Here is a 6,578-nt window from a genome sequence, read left to right on the forward strand (position 1 = left end):
CGTCCTGTCCTCCACATATTTTTAAACAGATTCCATGAGCACTGTGTGCTCTGAAATTGTCTTCCCTGCCTATCTCAGCAATAAGTCCTTGATGTTACATCCTGAAGATTAAGCTGAAGATGGTCATATTGATCTTAAGAGGATTACAAGCACAAAGGTTAACTGTGTCTTTATTAATTTTAAAGACTAAATATTTCTTCTCTTAAAATGTCTGAATATTGTAGCATGGGACTATTGCAGTGATTTATTCTCTCCTATATCATGTCAGGTGTAGGACTGTCCTTAATTAAAGCATTAAAGCAGTTCAGTATAAATAAATTCAAAGAAACGTTTTGCATCAGACTTCCCTACTAGCACAAGTCATAGGTGTGTGTTATGTAATATTGAAGTGCTAATGAAATGTTCCTGGAAATTCTGTTTACTCCAAGGCAGGTTAAATTGTGTGGTTGTGATCCTTTGATTATTTTTAGGATGATAAATCAATAGAGTTTATAGAATATAAATACAAAACATTAGTTGCTTGAGTTTGAACACTTTGAATGAAGTAAGACATTGGTAGCAAAGACTCATGTAGTATTTAGGGGAGGAATTTGTTTTTTATTTGGTTTAATTCAATGTTCAGCAATTACTGAACATCATCAATAGTGCATCTAATATGAGCCCTTTCGACTGACAGAGGTGGAGAATGAAGTCATTCAGTACAGGCTTATTCAGTCTCTTCAATAATCCATCATTTCATCTCACAAAGGGATGGGGATGCTCTACATATGAGATCAAACATAATATTTCCATCTTGAGAAAAATGGAAGATGGCCTGCTATCCTTTCTTTTATTCATGCTCCTATAAGCTGTCATCTCAGATAAACTCCTTTTCTTCTTTTTAACCTTTTCTTGGCTTTATTCTTTTAGGGATGAAAAAATTATCATTCTAGATTGGGGAAAAGAAGAATAAAAATGGCATTTTTTTGAGAGGTGCATGATATTAATTGAATAAAAAACTTTTTTACATGGATATAATCAAAGTAATAAAGATTTCGTATTCAAAATGTTCATAGTAACAACCCATTAAATTTTGATGAAGCAAAGGGATTGTAAAAACGCCAACAATCAGCAATTAGATTACCAGCAGAATTTTGAAAATGTGAATTCCAATCTTGTTTCTTACCAGCTGGAAAATACCTGCAGGATCTCTGACCTCCAGATAAACAGAGATGGGCAGATGCCTTGTCAGAAAGTTGGGAATCTTCCATTAGATGTTTTTTTGTGCATGTTAAATGTAATTAAGTGGGCACCTGTGTTAGTTGAGGGTTCTTCATTCATGTAACACTGTAGTGCTAAGGTTAAGCCATAATGGGACGTGTGTAAGTCTCTATTTACAAATTCCAGGTAGCCTAAACAGGAAAACAATCACAACTAAAGCAAGTTTATTCTGTGCTTGTGTTATGTCTAAATCTGATTGCTCGATTATTCTACTTTATTGTAGAAAATACAGATTTTTCAGTTTTTAATGAAATAATATATGGTTTTTGCATGCTCAGATGTCCATATTTTTGTAGTAAATAGCATAGCTTGACTGCCCTTCTTGCTCAAGTAGGCTTCAGAGCTTTCTAGTTCAAGCAAAGACAATGGCAGGGCCAAAGTCTTTGTTCAAAATAGAGTTTGAATCCTGACATATATATTATATATATGTATATACACACACACACACATATATATGCAAATTCCATCACAGCGTGGCTTGCCCTTTACCCATACGGAGTAATATACGCAAATGTTATTTAACCTTTAGAATACCTTTACGACATCTTTAGAAATGATCATCTGCTTTACTTTCCAGCTGGATAAAGTTAAGTTAGTTTTCCAAAATCATTTATGAGCAAAACCCTCTTCTTTGGGACCTGGAGCTGAGTCCAGCACTGTTGCATGAACTTCTGAAAAAAATAAAAAAATAAAAATCTTGCTCATGTTTCAAGTTGTATAGACACAAAACTTCAGTGGATTAAACAGTGCATTGCTATTTATTTTGCTAACCCTTCTATTTGGTGTGATATATATGTAGAAGCTGTTAGCCACATATCTCACTGCATAAGGCAGCCTGTTGAGGTTATTATAGTAACAGATAACAACTGAAAGCATCTTTGAGTTTGGCTACACCCATTACTGAGCACACACTGGCTTTCTTTTAGTCATCCTGTTGTTTCTTTGTCCTTAGAAGCAAGAGTTCACCCATGCAGACAGTCCCTGTGTTTCCAGCATGAAAGCTCATGGTTCCAGGAGAGAACAACAAAGTGTGGGGGGAGTGTGACTGACTGGTGAAAGTTTTATTTATTTATTCATTTATTGTGATTTGCATCAGGGAGGGTGAGAGTGGTAGTTGTGTTTGACTTGTGATTCAAGTTATTTGTCTGCTTAAAAGTGAAATCAAAGCATCTGCATTCTGCAGTAAAGGTTGTTTGAAATCTACTGATGAATCGTTAAAAAAAATAAATAAAAAATACTCTCCCAGCAGTTGCAACACTTCAAGTGAAAAAAATAAATAAGAGCAGGAGTTCTGTGCATTGGCTGAGCAAACACTTCTTCAAAACTAAAAACCCATTAGAAGTCAGGGATCTTGTGACACAGAGCAGGGCTGCCAAGGGCGAGAAAATCTTATTTTGCAACTGGGCCCGGGTGGATTGCTACATCTGGGAAACGGGTTGCAGATGTAAAACACGTGCTTCTGAGGGCTGGGGGGCTTTTCTAAACAAACATATTTCCTAAACAAATACAAACAGAGGCAGTGTTTGCCATGTGGCTGGGGAACCTGCTGATGTGATTGCAGCAAAGCTGCTGGCCTGTAGCTGCTGTACACAGGTGGCATAAAGGCCGGGCGGGCAGGGTTTGTAGGCTGGTAGGATGGAGTGGTGGGATTGGAGCTCTGCAGCCCCCAAATGGGGCTGCTCCAGGACAGAGCCACACCAAAGGGACATCTGTTACAGCCCGCCCTGCATCTCAGTGCCTTGCTTCAAGCAGCAAACACAGCGGAGCTGTGCGTGTGCCTCATGCAGGAGGGCGGACCCTGCACCCACACCCAGGCCCAGCTGAAGGTGGCCTGTGCTGGAAGGGGAGGCGATGCTCCTGCGGGGCACTGAGCTCTTCTCTGCACTGCCCCAGCCCCAGTCCCAGCTTGGCTGAGCAAATTGCAGCTCAGCAACGTCTGCTCTTCGGGGGCAGGCGGCTGTTGCTGTACGCATACGCCATAATCTCCTTACAGGCCTGAATTAATCATCTGTTTCCCACCGATGCTCAAATAAGCACCGTTTCAGTGGGTGGCACGCTCCACTTCCTTACCTGGTATAGCTGATGTGACTACAAGCCTGCTACTGCTTGTCTGCTTGAATTATCCCCCCCTCCCTTTCCTCCTTTTTTAAAAAAAATCTTTCTCCCTCCTCAATTCCCCACTTTCTAATGAGATCCGTAACAGCTCAAAGTCTGCATCATTCACTTTTTTCACTGCCATTCCTCTTTGCCCTCCAGACCGTGTTAGCCCGAGGGCAGCAGTAACAACCTGCGGCCAAGCACAGGACCAACGCCTCAAGGCAGTCGCTCCACCAGGTCAGTGTGAGGCAGCCACTGCCACCACGTCTCCGTCCTCCCCGCTCTGGTAGCAAGGGCAGAGGACACCAGGCTGCTCTTTGCTATTCCCGTATCGCTGCGCCACTGATTAAACTCCTGCAGCAAGCTTCAGGCCTAAGTAATGTGTTTTTTTTTGTCACGATAATTGACAGAAAATGTGTGTGTACGAACTGTGGCCCTGTAGTCCTGTGACCGTGCTTTGTCTTCTCCCTTCCTCCTGCTTCCAGGCTGACAGACCAAAACTCCATTTGGTCTGTCAGCTTTTTTTACCATATTTTCCCATATTCCCCCCCCCCCCCCTTTTTTTTTACCTGTTTTCTGTGGTGAAAAGTTTCTCACAGCACAGAGGCTGCAGACACAAATTAATGCCCTTTAATTGCCTACCCATAACACACAAAACCAAAAGGGTTTCTCGGCATTCCTTCAGTGTTTACTAACAGACAGACTTTGCTCTGGCAGCCCTCTCCTCCGCCAGCCCAAACTCACGCTGAAGGTTAACAGCTCCCCAAGTTAATGATTATCCTTCCCTGTTTGCGCAGTGTTTCACAGTTAAAACATGTAAATATGACTCCCCCGTGTAATTGCTGTGGTTATCCAGTGATGAGCTCTGCAGAGCACAAAAACACAGCTATTAGCAGAGCAAAATGTCACTCCCTCATCTGGCCTCCCCGAGATCACAGAAGTGTCCGCTGGCGCAGAAAACAGCCCGCGGATGATAAAACTGTCCCGGCCGTCACACGCGGCCTGCAATGAAAACCCCCTCTCAAAATAGCAAAGTCTAATCTCTCCTGAGGCTGTTAATCAGGTTTCTAATCTAGCAAAGCTGGATCCATACTGTAACATGCGGCGATTCCCATGCTTTTATTACAAACCCAGCTCCATTTACTGGGTCAGGAGACTAAAATGTAAACATTTGCCTGGGAAGAAATCGCTGCAAAGCACCTCCTCTGAGGGCCAACCCGTGACAGCGCTGGGTGCCATGACCTGCTGGCACCTTACCTGTAAGTGCTGAACCTTACCGACATCTCTGCCTGGAAGTGCAGCACAACACAACTGCCTAATCGCATGTTTTTCTGAGGGCTGAAGGCAATCTTTGCGTTTCTGAAGACAAACACAAAGGCTGGGCCCGTCAGGTCTCTTCCAAATTGGGTAGCAATGGACTGAACAGGTGAGACAAAGATTTCTGTGCAACTTCATGGGAGCAGATCTTTTGACCTTGGCCCAACTCATGTTGTTGCCAGCATTCCCCTGGCTGTGTTGGGCCTTCCCCATGTCTCACAGCACCTGCGGACCTGCGGGGGGCGGGGGGGGGGGGGGGGGGGGGGGGATGGCTGATGTGTGCAGCTTGTACAGAAGTGTGTGATGGCTGTGGTATTAATCGGGCTCCCTCCTGCAAAAGTCACAGTACAAATGAAAGGTCACACAGAGCTGCAGTATCCTCGTGTACCACCACACATGATCAGGCTGTGTTAGTGAGACACGGGCTGGTAAATCCCCTGCTATGGGCTTGGTAAGAGGTTCTCTGAGGACCAGGAGGCCACTCAGCCTCTCAGGCGCTGGTTGAAGAGGGTCAGGCTCCTGACCAGGCACAAGGATGGTGCTTGTGGCAACCAGGGAAAGCTGCCCCACTTCTTCAGCAAAGCCTGGGAAATGAGCAGAGGTGTGCGAGGGCCAAGTCGTGCTGCAGAGTGAAGTGGCTGCTGATCTCCAACTCGTGTTTGTGGGGAGGACAGCAAAGGTGGTGTGTTTTGGTCCTTGATTCAGGGACTTCCCACCGGGAGGCTCCAAGGTCTTGAACTTTGGCTTTTACTGAGCTTGTTTTTTGTCTGCCTGCGTGGGTTTGTGCCCATGTGCACAGGACTGGTCTGGTTCCCTCCCCTGGGCTTCTGCCTTGGTGTTTACGGTTGCCGTTTGTCAATACATTTTAGCCTCCTTTTTCTGCTCCTTTCCTCCCCCCATCCCTTTACTACCACCCTTCCGTCAGTGCTCAGGAACTTTCCCATATCCTGCAGGGCCCAAAGCCCCTTCTGATTCCCCAAGCCCTCCCTCGTCTCCCACTGGTGTCGTGCCCCTCTCTGCGCTGCCATTTGTGCCTTCAGGTCCTGGCCCCAGCCCACTCAGCTCTGGACACCACGTGTTGGCTGGGCTCAAAATATGAGCAGTAAAAGGGGGAAAAAATATATTTTCCCAAGGTTAACACAGGGGCAGGGCAGGCATGGGACTGGCTCTGTCCTTTCCAAAGCTCCTTGCCCATGCCTCCACACCACAAGTTCCCTTCCCAGGGCACTGGGCTGATGGAAGCTGAATGCTGTGGGGCTCCCCCGAAATACCAGAAGGGATAAAGATATTTCCATTACTGAACGCAGAAGAGTTCAGGTCACAGCAGGTGGGGACAAAACCTGCCTCCAGAGTGATAAGGGGGGGGGTTAAGATGGATGCGTTTTGGGGACATGAGCAGTCCTTTAGGCCACACTCTTCCCAACACCCTGTCCCCAGATTACCCTCAAGGGTACTGGCCACACACAGATCTGCCTTGCTCACACTGCAATTTAATATCCCAATGTGATATGGGGTTTGAGGGGGAAGCAAAAAGGGCTTACAGTGGTGGTGACGAGTCCCCAAGGAGCTGCAGAGGCATCACTCCATGGCAGGCAGGGTGTGAGAATGGGGGCACCGCCACTTTGCCCTGGTGGACAGGTGAGCTGCAGGCACGGCCACTGGTTTAATGCTTTTGTGTGGTGTCTGTAGCACTGGATGCGATGGTGCTTTGTGCCCAGTTCCCCTTGTGCCCCGCTGTCCACAGCATCCAGCATCCCCAGGCCCCTTTCCCCAGCTCCATGCTGCCGGTTGCCATGACAATCCCAGGAGAGATTTCACATGAGCACTGAGTGCATGCCAAGTTGTGCTCAGTGCTTTCAAACCTGGAAGTGCAAAGGAATAAAATGCAAAAGTACCGCACAGAT

This window comes from Cygnus olor, chromosome 17 (assembly GCF_009769625.2).
Source record: "Cygnus olor isolate bCygOlo1 chromosome 17, bCygOlo1.pri.v2, whole genome shotgun sequence".
Classification (NCBI taxonomy): domain Eukaryota; kingdom Metazoa; phylum Chordata; class Aves; order Anseriformes; family Anatidae; genus Cygnus; species Cygnus olor.